Source organism: Crinia signifera, chromosome 1 (genome assembly GCF_055691185.1).
Source record: "Crinia signifera chromosome 1, ASM5569118v1, whole genome shotgun sequence".
Classification (NCBI taxonomy): domain Eukaryota; kingdom Metazoa; phylum Chordata; class Amphibia; order Anura; family Myobatrachidae; genus Crinia; species Crinia signifera.
In genome coordinates, this window is record NC_139217.1 from 57736118 (window position 1) to 57751840 (window position 15723).

Here is a 15723-nt window from a genome sequence, read left to right on the forward strand (position 1 = left end):
GGCCTAAATCAATTATGCTCACAGTAAGCGTGCTGGTCAGTTCGGGTGTCGTGGTCTGCGGTCCAGCCACTGCTCCGCCTCCTGCGGAGTATTGAAGAAGTGGGTGATACCATCCGCCACCACTCTGAGTCTTGCCGGGAACAGCATGGAATACTGCACCTGCCGGTCTCGTAACTTGCGTTTCACTTGCAGAAATTGGGCCCGTGTCTTCTGGACGTCTGCTGCAAAGTCAGGAAACGCCGCCACCACCTGGTTATCAATTTTAAGAGGGCCTTTCTCTCGAGCCAGCCTGAGGACTGCGTCTCTGTCCTTGTAGTGTAAGAATCTGGCTATGAAGGTGCGTGGGGGGGCTCCCGGTGGTGGGGCTCCAGCGGGTAGTCGGTGAGCCCTTTCTACGGTGAATTGCCGGCTGAAGTCATCAGGGGAGAATATCTTTAATAACCACCTCTCGAGAAATTTCTCCGGGGAGGAGCCCTCCGCCCTTTCAGGTATACCAACAAATCGCACATTGTTGCGACGAAGGCGCCCCTCCATATCCGAAATTTTTGATTTGACGGCTGCCATTTGCGTAGTGAGATCCGCCACTGCTGTCTTAAGGGGGTTAGTCGCGTCTTCTAGGTCGGATATTCTATGCTCGGCCTCCCCAACCCGCTCTCGGACCTTCTGCATATCATGTCGAATAAGGGAGATGTCGGATTGCACCTGGCCAATTCTGTCCATGACTCTCTGCTCGGTGGCGGAGATGGCTAGTAGGATCTGCTGAGTGGACTGGGCAGCCGACTCAGTGGGGGGGGGAGTCCTCGTCAGCGGTCGGGGATTTTGGAGATTCAGCTCGGCTTGTTGACTGTGCTGGGGGGAGAGGCTGGGAGCCGCGAGCATATTTCTCCAGCCTAGTTGCTGCGGAGGGACCTCCCGTTTTCCCCATGGCACAAGGGGTTCTGGGGCTTGGGTCAAAGAGAATAGAGAGTCCAGAAGCACTATGTTGAAGTGTATGATGCAAGTACAAGGCAATTAATGAGTTAGGAGTGTAAGGGGTAGGATATGACCTTTAGGTAGCAGGCACAGGAGGGGGGAGCCCACACACTGGTTGTCACAAGTCCCTCTGTTGGTTTTGTTTCATAGGAGAAGTTGTGCAGCGATAGATGGCCCCTTATAGATGAGTCTGGGGGGGAGGCAAAGGCAGGGGGGCAGCCTGCCAGTCTGAGTGCAGATAGTATATTGCAACAAGGCCACCAGACAAGGCCACCAGACCCAACACGCTGCTCCCTTTAATCAGGAGGATTGAGGAGGGGTAGGGCTGGTCACAGCTGGCAGCTCTCCGTGCCCACAGCTCTTGGAGGGGAGCTCTATGTAATTAAGCCTCAGTCCAGGAAAGGATGGCGCCGCCTCCCCTCTCCCCGCGCCCGTTTGGTGCCCAAATGTATAATGGGCGCTCTGGCCCGACTCACCCCGATTTATGACCTCCAGGGGACCCTCACCTCCCGATGGGTGTAGGTGTGGGAGGCGACAGGACACCGCTTCCCGTCAGCCGCCTCCTTGCTCTGTGTGCCGGGCGGGGGGATTGAGGTCACGGGCTAGCGTCGGATCAAGGCGCCAGTGCAGTGCTGCTGTGGCGGGAGGAGGTTGGGAGCCCGCGATGTATTGCCGGTGTGCTGGCGGCTTCTCCTGGGGCGGCCGCTCGCGGGGAACGCCGCAGGACTCGTGCACTCCGGTCCCAAGATGGCGGCGGGGTCTGCTTACAGGGAGCGAGGCGGAGATGGACGCGCTCGCAGCCAGGCACTCCTGGGAGGATTCTGGAGCAGCTCACTGCGGCCGGTGCCGGAGGGCGTCCTGGTCAGGTTGGTGGGGCAGCCTGGTGTCTTTTAAGGCTCAGTATGCAGGATTTTATTAAGGATCTAGCGGAGCTCAATGAGAACGCGACCGTTCACATGCTCAGCCAAGCCACGCCCCATCTCTGAGGCCTTGTTGCTGGTATCAGCAGCTGCCATGATTTTCGTTTTTTTACCGTCTGTCTGTCCTCTTTCCTACTGCAAAATACCCATAGAACCTACACAATGTTACCAATGGCTACTTTCATTTTGGTGACTTATAAACAGTGGCATTGTAAGAGAGGAGGAGGTTCATATGCAGCCTCCTCCATCGGGACCGCCTCCTCTATACCGCCAGCATTGTAGTCTGAGCACTAGAGGACTCCTATACAATCTGTGTGCACAGATCTCTGGGGAAATGGCACTGCTGACATTTTCTTGGCAACTTTACTACTGCACATGTGCAAAACATTGTAAAAAAATGGCTGCCGCACTGCAGGGCTTTGATGGTATTCAAGTATTCAAGAAATTGGTGCAATGTGTGCAATGGAGGGGGGGGGGGGGCATCTCTTATATATTTGGCTACATCTGTCACTCAATGTGTGAGTGTGTCGATAACACTGGGTGGAGTCATGGGCTAATAGCCTATCAGAACCTCTGACTCCACCCACACACACTCACATAGTGAACAGAGAACCAGCCCACAGTGCCAGACACCCTCTGACTCCCCATGCTGCCAGGCAAAGACACTGCTACTCCACAGCCACCAGGTGAGCGGCAGCTCTGCCCGCACCCCACCCCAGACCCCCCACGCCCCCCCCCCTCCCACGATTCGTGCCACCTCCTGAGATTCATGGCACTCCCCGCAACCCCCCCCCCCCCTCCAGCGATTCTGGGCCACCCCCAGCATTAGCGGGACCCCCGCGTTCCCCCCCTCCCGCGATTCGTGGCACCCCACACGACCCCATATGCTCCCTATTTAACACATTTCACCTATATCTCAAGTTGCAATACAGGCATCTTTCATACAATTCTAACCATATTTCTCACAATACAAACGTTCACAAATTACGATGGTGTGAAGAGCGCCCGTAGGGCGCGATGAATCACCTAGTGTGTATCATACTTTACCATCCATGTGCAATGTGGGCAAATGCGGTAAACTAATTTGGGGTCAATGTGCTGAAATGACCCCAAATTGCTTATGTTGACCTTGTCATTTGGGGTTGACCCTTTATTCTAGTGGTTTCCAACCTTAAATGAGCGAGAGCTACTCGCGACAAAAAGAGACAAAAACCTCCCGGAGAGTTACTAAAATTTGACCAATGCCCCTGATACTATGCCGCACACCGTAATGGCCCTACGCAAAATGCTGCACACTGTAATGTCCGACACATTATTCACACACCACAATTTCTCTGATGCAGAAGAGATGTAGAAGGCGCGAAATCTCCTGCTCATGCCGCAAGAAAGTGACCTCACTTTACAGCCGGAGGTCACTTTACAGTCGGAGGTTGACCACCTGCCACCAAGCGAGAACCTCTGCTCGTCAGCGGAGCAGCAGGAGGTCACTGCAACCAAGCGAGAACTGCAATCGCGGCAAAGGTCAGACGAGCTACCGCAAATCACCGGGCGAGCTACGGTTGGCGAACTTTACTATTTATTTGTAATGTTGCATGTAGGTGCTGATGGAGAGTTAGATCAATGTCCAGCTTATTAGCACAAAAGGGGGTAACCAATTACCATTATCTATTGCATACTAGAAAATCTAACTGGTTCTATGGGCAACATCACCTCTTTCATTATTAGAAGCTACCCATTAAGCTGGGCACACACTGGCCCTTATTCAGATCTGATCGCAGTACACATTTGTTCTCAAAATGGGCAAAGCACATACATGCTACATCTGTCCCACCTGCAGTGCACATGGTTTTGCCCATTTTGAGAACAAATCTGTACTGCGATCAGATCTGAATAAGGGCCAGTTTTCGAATGTGATTAACGTTATGCAGGATATACAACATTGTTAGTGGTATCATTGTGCAAATTGTTCAGTGTGTACCCACTATACCGTTAATGCTAAGTCCGATCTTGTGAACATGCAGTCCAATCTGACGATATCGCCAGAACTGCATGTTCGGCGGGAGTCCTGGTGACGTCAGTGAACAATATCATTAATAATATTGTTTAGTGTTTCAGGGCTGAAACTAGGGTTTCTGGTGCCCGGGGCAAGACATGCAATTAGTGCCCCCCCAAACATTTATATATATATATATATATATATATTTTTTTTTTTTTAGAAGCAGGCACACATTTGGCATTTGGTTTTGCACAGAAAGAAAATGAAGGCGCGCGCTAAAAATTCAGGGTATTTTTTTGGGGGGGAGTGGTGTGGTCACATAGTAGCATCAATTCACAATATAGAACACACCGTAATGCCCAGTACACATTCCAGCACACACCGTAATGCCTAGAGCACATTACACCACAAACCGTAATGCCCAGAGCACATTACACCAAAAACCGTAATGCCCAGTACACATTATAGCACACACCATAATGCCCAGTACACATTATAGCACACACCGTTATGCCCAGTACACATTATATCACACACCATAATGCCCAGTACACATTATACCAAACACTGTGATGCCCATTATACATAATGACACACACCGTAATGCTCATTACATATGCCACACACGCTAATGCCCATTACGCATAATTTTACACACTGCAATGCCCCTTACACATAATATTACATGCTGTAATGCCCATTACACATAATGCCACTGACCATAATGCCCACTACACATAATATCACATGCCATAATGCCCATAACAATTTATACCACACACTGTAATGCCCATTACACATTTTTATTTGGGCAAAAGGTGTCACACACACACATAAGGGGAAGAGGGGATCAGACACCAGGGAAATTGGGGCAGATAGGGTCACAGACATAGAGGAAGGGGGTAACAGGGGACAAGGTGTCACACATGGGGGAAGGGAGCAATCTCCCAATAAGGGCAGAATACAGGCCTAAATAGTTTCCTTTAGTTAGGCAAGGTGGAATGGGGCTCCACAGTGGCGGCAGGTACTCTAATGACCCTCCAGGTCCTGGGCCTGTTCCCCTCTGGTCCCTCAGGTGGGGTATTAGCTGGCGTGCGGCCCAAGCGGGAGACACTCCGGGTGGGATGGTAGGTGTGGGATGGGTTCCTTGGAGGAAGCGTTAGGGCACTTTACTGGGGTATGGGGTGCAGCCTGGCTGTGTGTGGGGTGGCTGGTGCAGTCAATACCTGATGGCAGGATCACGTCGCAGGCTCCTGCCCGTCACGTCTCTTCCCACACAGTCACTGGTCGGCTGTTCCTCCACACCGTCTGGAGCTCCGTCCCTCGATCAGCAGGGTCCCCTCCGTCTTCGGCCAGAGGGCGTACTGGTGCGGGCGCTGTAGCGTTGCCACACTCAGTCACCCCCCCTGGCTGCTGGATGCCAGGCTGGACGCGTCTCCCTCTCTCTGTGCGGCGGGGCTAGAAGTTCCGGTCTCCTCCACGCCGTCCTCTTCTTCCCTTCTCCCCTCGTCAGATCTCTGCGCCGTCCTCCTTTTTCTCCCTCCTCCTCACACGCGCGGAGTCACGCCGTCCCCCTCGCGCTGAACTCCGACCTCCTCCTCACACACCGCGCGCCTCACTTCCTGCCGCCTCCCATTCGTCCTCCAGTGCTGTCAATCAGCCTGGGGACGCCTCCTTGTGCCCTGCAAAGGTCTGGGGTACCACATATGTCTGCGGCGCTAGCTCCCCGCTGCTGTCGCTGCTCACCCTAGCGCCCCCCGCCTCCAGCGCCCGGTGCGCGTGACTCCCTAGCCCCCCCCCCCCTAGTTACGGCCCTGAGTGTTTACCTGTGTTACTGCAGCACCACCAATATCGTTATTTTGTTTCTGTGCAGGGTAAATACTGGCTGCTTTATTTTTACTCTGCAATTTAGATTTCATTTTGAACACATCCCACCTAAATCTACCTCTCTCTGCACGTGTTACATCTGCCCCACATGTAGTGCAGCATGGTTTTATCCATCTGCAAAAACTGCAGCATTGCTAACAGTTCTGAATTAGGCCCAATCGCTCTTCTGTTCTTCTAAGATGCACACTCCCTGTGGATAATTAATGATCCCACAAAACGAAATTGCAGGCATGGGGTTTATTGAGGTACTAGCTGACCCGCCCGGCGTTGCCCGGGAAAACCTTGGGGTTTCTTTATTTCCAAAATTGCTGAAAAATGTAATCTTACAGTATGCTGTTACAAAGACCTAAGATTGTAATTTGTTATAGATTCCACCATAATGTTAGAATGTGTTTGCATTGATACTCAATGATGGCAATGAAATCCGGTGTGGTGTTGTTGTTTGAAACACAACGCTCCTGAGTTGAAAACTTGTATGTGTTGATGAATTCCACATCCACTCCTGAGATTTAGCACCTACTGTATGACATATCCTCCAACATCTGAGGGTCAGAAATCGGTACAAAATCAGAAAGGGACATGTCCACACCTCAATTTCTATACTTTCAATGGTACAGTTTCTAGGGTGTGTAATTACAGGCGCTGAGTGCGTGGGGTCCGGGGTGGGCGTTACTTACCGTGCCATAATTAATTAAAAATTCACTGCTCCCTGCCACTGCCACTCCCCTCACCGAACCTGCCTGCAGCAGTCTCTGAGGTCTGGGGATCTGTAAAGCACATGCACCGAGCATCTCTACCAAACAGCGGGGCAGCCCCTGAGTGTGGGAGCAGGTCCGCGGGCCTGGCTACATGATGTCATGACGCGACGCACACTATCCGCACCACTGTAATGCACCACTGGGAATGGGTGCAATGGGCCAAATTCTTCCCTACACCCGCCGGGCCAATCCACTGATCCAGCCATCACAATCAACAATGGATGCATTGATAAGGTTTGGAGTTTAAGAAGTTGAAGAATAAGACTGAGAAAAAGAATTGCCATGTTACAAAGTGTACAATTTACTCAATAAATCGTGAAAAAAATGTAAGTGTACATAGAAGTACAATCAAGAAATGAAAGTAGGATTAAAAAATAAGTTCTGATTCAAACTGATAATTGTTTGGATGGGGTGGGTTGTGAAACAAATCTATAGGTGAGGGTATGGATATTGTGGGCATAATTGGTGTTTGTTACACCTACAGGGGGCCCTCAATTGATGGGATTTTCACTACAGTGTCACGGTCACAGTGTCACCATAGGGGGATTCCCAATTGGGGTCCAGGTGGTCTTTTAGGGACCCTTTACAATCCTGTAGGTCTCTTCTCCTTGAGCTTACAGTCTCCCTTAATGATAGTCAATCAATGGCTCCAGGAGAAGAGACCAACGGGATTGTAAAGGGGTCCCTAAAAGACCACCTGAACCCCAATTGGAAATCCCCCTACAGTGACACTGTAGTGAGAATTTCTCATCAACTGGGGACCCCCTGTAGGTGTACCAAACACCAATTATGCCCACAATATCCATACCCCCTCCACCTATAGATTTGTTTCGCAACCCACCGCCATCCAAACAATTATCAGTTTAAATCAGAATTTATTTTTTAATCCTACTTTCATTTCTTGATTGTACTTCTATGTACACATATTTTTTTCACAATTTATTGAGTAAATTGTACACTATAACGTGACAAATCTTCATCTCAGTCTTATTCTTCAACTTCTTACACTCATAACATTCAAACAAATGCATGCAGCGCTCATGCCCATCGACCAAACATTATCTATGAACCAAAAGAGTCTGGGAAACCCTTAAGGCAGAGCAGTGCCTGATATCCAACTGACTAACAGGGTGAGTGCAGTGTACCCACTTTGTATTGATCAATGGGTGCATTGGCCAGGACAAAGATTTCTCAGTGCAACTGGCCGGGGAGCGCAGTGACTGGAGAGACGGATATGGGGAACAAAGTAGAAACGGTACATTAGGTACAGTTTTTATTTGCCAGTACAGACGGTTAAATAAACGGCAATTTTTTTTTTATGTGTTCTGTGTGTTTGTGTGTGTGTTGTACTGTTTTTGTGTGTGTGTTGTAGTGTATGTGGTTGTGTGTGTTGTATTGTATGTATCTGTCCAATGCGTAAGTGTGTGAGGTGTGCTACGTATATACAGTATGTGTGTGTTGTGTCTTTGTGTATCTGTGCAATGTTTAAGTGTGTGTTTTGTGTGTGTCGTACTGTTTTTTGGGTGAGTGTGGTGAATGTGGGTGTGTGTTGTGCTGTTAGAGGTATGTTATGTGTGTGTTGTGTGTATCTGCCCTATGTGTAAGTGCGTAAGGTGTGCTATGTTTACCTCATTACCTCACCTGTGCTCTTGTCCTGTTCTTCCCTTCCTCTACCTCATCTTCGGTCTCCTTGACTATTTTGACACCTACTTCCGAACTGATGCTGATTTTAGTTCTACCAGCTATACCCCTATTTATACTGTATCTTTCTACACACCCTGTACGTTACCTTGTAATTTGTTTTTTTTTTGGTTTGCTATGTACGGCGCTGCGGACACTTTGTGGCGCCTTATAAATAAACGTACTACTACTACTACTACTACTACTATGTATAAATCTGTATGTGTGTAGTGTGCTGTGTGTATCTGTGCAATGTTTAAGTGTGTGTTTTGTGTATTGTACTGTTTTTGGGTGTGTGTTGTAGTGAATGTGTGTGTGTGTTGTACTGTGAGTGTTGTGTTGTGTGTATCTGCCGAATGTGTAAGTTTGTGATGTGTGCTACGTATATATGTGTGTGTAGTGTGCTTTGCGTATCCTGGCAATGTTTAAGTGTGTGTGTGTTCTGTGTGTTTGTTGTACTGTATTTAGGTGTGTGTTGTAGTGTGTATGGATTTGTATTGTACTGCATGTGGTGTGTTGTGTGTGTGTATCTGTCCAATGTGTAAGTGTGTGAGGTGCTCTACGTATAAATGTGTGTGTTGTGTGCTATGTGTGCGTATGTGGTGTACTGTGTGTGTGTGTGTGTGTACAATGTGTATGTGTGTGTGTGTTGTGTGGTCTATGTATATCCTCAATTATTTCCTAATTGTTTTAAGCCTTCACCATAATGTTAGAATGTGTCATTCATACTCAATGACAGCAATGAAATCAGGTGTGGATTTGTTCCTTCGCAAACGGTTTCCCAGATCATCGATTTTTTCCCCAGAACATCAATGAGTGAAAATTACAACTTGGTGTTTTTTAAATTTCTAAGTGAAATTTCCCAAAAACGGCTTTGAGGTGCACACCACCGGGTCCAGAGGTATCTTGTTGCCGAATTTGGTGTCTCTGAGTGCCACGGTGTGTCCGCAATGCGACGGACACACACACACACACACACGCACACAGACTCTTCAACTTATTATATAGATGGGCAGTGTTAGATATGTACCACATACATTGCATTGAGAGTTGACCATACAAGCTATATATATTGGTCTCGTCTGGACAAAAAAACTATTCCCATATAGCAACCAGGTGACTGTCATGCTGTTGGCAAACAGTAGATGTGTTTTTACATGGCTCATTAGTAACGGATTCCTTCGGGCTATCTCCTACATGGGCCACTGGTATAAAATACCTGTTATGGATGATTGGCCACCTATCCTCCAATGCAGCTACTGTACTCTTTGCCTCCGTCAAATTGATTAATGGGCCCTCTGTGGCTACTTGCACAGTTACAGCAATTTGGAGGTAGCCATTGATGGCGCACACACTTCATGATAAATGAACCAACTGTCCCCACTGGGCCGTCCAATCACTCAGATATGTTTTGTACCAATTTATGGACTTACTGTATATTACTTTACTTCTCACTTGTTTGGGAAGCTATTTAGTCGTCATTTTCACAGCTGTTCCTCAGATTCAAAGCCTCAATAATGGTTCCTTAACTGTGGAGTTTTTATCCAGCAAAGCAGCGATTGTTTTTGCTGGTGGAGACATTTCTAAAGGTGCCCACACACGGACAGATATTGCACAGGATGTTCTTACATCTGCCGCCTTACATCACCCCCCTCTGCCGGGTACCGCATTCTTAATAATTGCATATGCTGTAACATATGCGATTATTAATGCAAAGGACATCTCTTCCGGTAAGAGCTGTCCTTTCTGTGGGGCATGCTGGGAGGGATCCGTGACGGATCTCTCACACAGCGATGCGGTAAGAAGGCCGTAGGCTTTTATAGGGAAACGGCAGCCAAAGATGGCGAGATTCCCTCCGCAGTGCGTACGTAATGGAGGGGGGTTAGAGCATATGGAAATGCGGTAAAAACCCAGATGACAGGTTTTTTTACCGCATTTCTGTTTTAGAGCATCCTGGCCATTGTGTCCAATCCAATGTTTAACCAAATTCCCCTGAAATCAAGAAATCCCATGATCATGTCCGCACACAGAACAATTTAGTAAATGATCAGAGGGCAAGATGGGTCATTTAACGACCCATCTAACCCTGCGAATGATATACCACATCATTGCCACATCGTTCACCATGCATAAACGCTGAATGATGTGGCCCAATCCGGCACAATGGTTCCTTCATCTTTCCGGCTGCTGAAGGTATCAGCTGGCTCGGTGAAAGTTTTTAAACAATTGGCCATTTCAATCCATCAGAAATGGCCATATGGTTTAAAAAAAATCTTACCTTGTGTGGTCACCTTATATGATTTGGGCCCTTTTCACCAGATTCTGACGGACCGAGCCGAGAAATTGGGTAAAAAGTGCCAAATCTTATGTGCCTAACCTCCGATTCCGATCCGATGCGCGGTGTGCGCACCACATCGGATCCAGAGATCGCAAAGTCTGCATTTAAGATTTATCAGGATCTGGCTACCCCAACTGGCAGTCGCCTATGATTCATCTTATCCTAAAGGGCTGCATACGATGCATGTATCTTATGCGGTTCAGCCGTTGGGGAGCCCGGCAGCTCCCCGGCAGGCAGTTGCTGAGGTATTGCAAAATGAAGAGGTGATGTTGCCCTTAGGGGATGCGGTCAATATGCCGGCGGTCGAAATACCGACCGCTGCAATGCCGGCACTGTGTCCCTCTATGGGTGTCCACAACACCCATAGAGGGAGAATAAAACATTGCCGGCATATCATACCAGACCTGCCCTTAGTAACCAATAAGATTCTGTATATCATTTCCTAGGATGCATTAGAGAAATGATAGACAGCGTATTTTTTTTTTTAATGAATTTTTTTTGACGTACAGTGCTTTCAAATGAAATGTTCACAGAGAACAACAGTCAGAATTTTGTTATTTGGTACAAAAGGAGAATTGGAGCAGGGAGGGCGCTGTAGAACCGAGCTTCTAGAACAACAGTGAATCGAGGGCTGAGGCTCGAGACCAATAATGAGTGTGAAGACAAAGCCTTTGTGCCGGTTTAAGGCATGTTTGGCATGCAATTTGCTGCTAATTGCCATCGCCCTGTGTTCTGCAGCCACTGCAGCTCCCAGCCAGCCAGGCAGCCCAGTTAATCAGCAAACTCACCTTCCTTTGAGATGGGTCACAGCTACATTGTGCTAATCAGGCTGCTCCCCTGAGTGGTGTGTGCGCACTGTGCTCCCAGCTCAGGAGAACAGAGACACTTACGCAATGTCCCTTCATTGTGTCAGAGGACGATAAGAGGCACTACTCAGAGGTTATATGAAGGTGCAGAATGGAAAAATGTGCAAGCCCATTAAAGTAGGGTAAAATTAAATAATAATAAAAAACAACAACATTACGAGAGAATTTTGCAATTTGGCAGCAATTCTTCTAGAGAAGATTACAAAAACAAAATATTGAACCAATCGAGTGATATTATCAGTGCAATGCCTCTGTGGCCCACACAGATTAACTGCTAAATCTTTGGTAAGGATCCCCCAAAATTAAATCTGGTAAATACATTGGTAGCTACTGGTAACGGAAAACACCACAGGCACAGGGGAAGTAGCAGCAAACATACCTCCTATCTACTGTGCCAGAACAGCCAGGAGGCTCCTGAGAAATGGACACAGTTAGCAAGTTCCCAGCATTACCCCCCACACACACTAATCTGTCCCTGACTGGATGTGCGCTGGTGTGCAGCAGACTCATCACTCTGTCTTCCAGGGAGGCTTCATGCCCTAACCCAAATTGGCAAATGAGATCACTATCTCTTATATATTTAGCCAGATCTGTCACTCATCCCCTGTGTGTATAACGTTCCCGTCCAGCGGGATACACAAACCCGACCCCCCTAGGGAAAAGACCAGTGTTCTATGTGTATAACGTTCCCGCCCAGCGAAATACACAAACCCTCCCCCTGCCCAGCCAGGGCTACACAACACGCACACCGTCCACCATTACTCCACAGCCACCAGGTGACACACACCCGTGACCCCCCCCCCCCCCCCGCGATTCACGCCCCCCGCACCCCCTCCTGCGATTCACGGCACACCGCGCGCTGCACTCCTGCGATTCGCAGACCCCCGCCACCACCGCCTCCAGCGATTCGCGATCCCCCTCCCTCGATTCACGGACCCCCACAACCCCCCCTCCCGCAATTCGCGGACCCCCGCAACCCCCCTTCAATTCACGGCACCCCCGCGCCCTCCCGCGTTTCGTGGACCCCCGCGACCCCACCCCATCCAGCAATTCGCGCCCCCCCTCCCGGGATTCACAGACCCCCACAAACCCCCCCCGCCTCCCGCAATTTGCGGACCCCCACGACCCCCCCTTCTCACAATTCACGTCCCGCGCCCCCCCTCCCTCGATTCACGGCACCCTCATGCCCTCCCCCCCTCCCGCGATTCAGGCATCTTACATACAATTCTAACCATATTTCTCACAATACAAATGTTTAAAAATTAAGGGGGCGCAGCCCATTACGCCGGTGTGAAGAGCGCCCATAGGGCGCAATGAATCACCTAGTAAAAAATATATGATAAAAAGGCTTTTGCCAGCTATTGCAGTGTTCCAGAATCCTGCACTGCTACCCATTTGCAGTATATACACACACCGGCTTGGGGGGGAAGTTATTCTGGTTGAGTCACAAGGCTGCAAATTCGCAGCCTTGCAAGTCCACTAAACCCCATCTTGAGAATGGTGGTACGCCGGCCCACCGTTTGCAGGGTGCGTACATTCGCACGGCATGTGAATGGATGGTTTTTTTTTTTTAGAAATAATCTTTATTCATCAACTTTTTTTTATATTTTCCACATATAACAATACAAAGCGCTTGTATAAGCAATGACAAATAAAACATCTTTACACGGTATAGTAAGAGTACAGATGGAACCATCCTCATCTAGCCCTCTCTGGATAGCCATGGTGCGCCATGGCTATCCAAGGCCTATTGTTCTCAGCTGCAATACAATACATAGACCAATACAGTAGGGAATTAGTGGAGTAATCCCATTACTCACGTAAACCTATCAAAGGGCTAGATGAGGCTGGCTCCATCTGTACAAGCATTACAAGACAATATATACAATTCTACAGCAAACTCTCTTAATCATTCCCTTTTTTCCCCCCCTCAAGTTGCCCTACCTTCATTTTATAGTTATGCGAATACCGGATCGTGCTGTTATCAGCCTATGAGGATTATAGAACCTCGCTCATTTATAAATGGTATCCCTTTATAATACAGCGAAAAATACCACCCTCCCCAAATTTTATTAAATTTATGGTACTTGTTTCCTAGCACGGCCACAACGATCATAATCGTGGTCATCGGGGGTAAAATCGCGATTTCCCCATAGAGAACAATGTTAAATGCCTCAATTTACCCGCGATGACCACGATTTCCCATAGGAAACAATGGGAAATGGCTCAATTTACCCAAATTATCATAGGAACAATGGTAAATGGGCCAAAAACACCCCTGAACATTGAAATGTCCCCCCAAAAGTAGTTTACGCCACCACGTGATCAACGTGAACCCGAAGCGTGGCGAGCGCAGCGAGCCCGCGAGGGGCGGCGGTACGCGTCCTCCGACCTTTTCATACCCCTACTATCCACTAGGGAGTGGAGTGAGAATAGAATAGTGTGGCAAGCGCAGCGAGCCACCGAGCCCGAAGCGTGGCGAGCGCAGCGAGCCCCGCGAGGGAACGCGGATACCTGTGAAGCCCGCGAAGGGACGCGTTTACCTGTGAAGGTATCCGCGTCCCCTCGCGGGGCTCGCCACGCTTCGGGCTCGGTGGCTCGCTGCGCTCGCCACACTATTCTATTCTCACTCCACGCCCTAGTGGATAGTGGGGGTATGAAAAGGTCGGAGGACGCGTACCGCCGCCCCTCGCGGACTCGCTGCGCTCGCCACGCTTCGGGTTCACGTTCATCTCGGGGTGGCGTGAACTACTTTTGGGGGGACATTTCACTGGTCAGGGGGGTTTTTTGGGCTTTCTGGCCCATTTACCATTCTTACCTATGATGATTTGGGTAAATTGACCCATTTAACATTGTTTCCTATGGGAAATCGGGGTCATCGCGGGTAAATTGAGGCATTTATCATTGTTCCCTATGGGGAAATCGCGGCCATCGCGGGTGGACCATTTAAGCATTTTTAGGCGCACACGACGCGACCGACCCGATTTTTCACTGTTTTCAATGCATTTCAATGGAAAAATCGGGGGCATCGCGTCGGTCGCGTCGCAGGCCACTAAAATTACCCCCGATGGCCAAGATTTGTGGCCGTGCTAGGAAACAAGTACCAAATTTATCAATGCAATTTCTTGAAAAGTATACATCTCTCTCATGTTCAATAGTGTAGTTAACCAGATTAATACACTCAGTCTATCCTGGAGCCTTTTTTCGCCATCCAGGTCCTACCGATAATAACTTTAGCAAGAGAACTTAGGTTAATGGCAAATTGTCTTAACTCATACTCATACTCCAAGTATAAGCGCAGTGGGCTGAATAACATGAATGGGTATACCGAGACTCACCATAATATCCCCAACACCTGCCAGAATCTCTGCAGCATATCACATTGCCAGATTAAATGCCAAAAATGACAACCCGCTACTTTTCATTTTGGGCAATCATCCTCATACTTTCCCGAGAACCTACTAATCCTCATGGGCGTTAAATATGTACGATGTATTATATTATACTGTATCTGTTGCACCCTTAAGGAATTGGTAGACACCCTAAGTGTTGACAACGCCTGGTCCCAACCCACCTTTGTGAGTTCAGGGATGTCACCAACCCATTTTGATGCAAGATCTTCTAACTGATCCTTCTGTGTCATTGATATCATTTGTTTATAACACTTTGAAGTCTGTTTATTGGTACCTAATTTCCTAATAAACACCTTTATTGGCATATCTTTGACATTAATGGGTGCGGTCTTGGTATGCTGATTTAAAGCACTCCTCAACTGAAGATATCGGAAAAATATATTTTTGGGCAGTTCATATTCACCCTGAAGTTGGAAGAATGATTTCAGCCTGTTATGCTCATATATTTGTCCTATTGTTATGACTCCATAGTGGCACCATGCCGCACCCCCTTGCTGTTGAACCAATTTCTCAAAAAAATGCTAAAGAGAAAAAAGTTGGTGTCAGGATCTATCCCATCGTATTCAGCTTCTTTACTAACCCATTTCCAGGCCATTTTAACTAGTTTAACAAGTTCTACCAATTTGTCCTGCTCCTTGAGCCATTCTTGTAGATGTACCAACTGTGCCGCACCTGCAATGTAGTATTATTTAAAATTCGGCAAAGCAACACCTGCCTGTTCTCTTGCTCTAGTCAATGTGGACATTTTGATTCTGGGGTTTTTATTTCTCCAGATAAAACCCCGACCTTGCAAAGCTTCAAACGTGCACTGAAAACTCACCTTTTCATCAAAGCGTTCCACTGCATGAACTAGCTGGTTCTCTGACCCCCATCCTGCTATCTAGCCACCACCC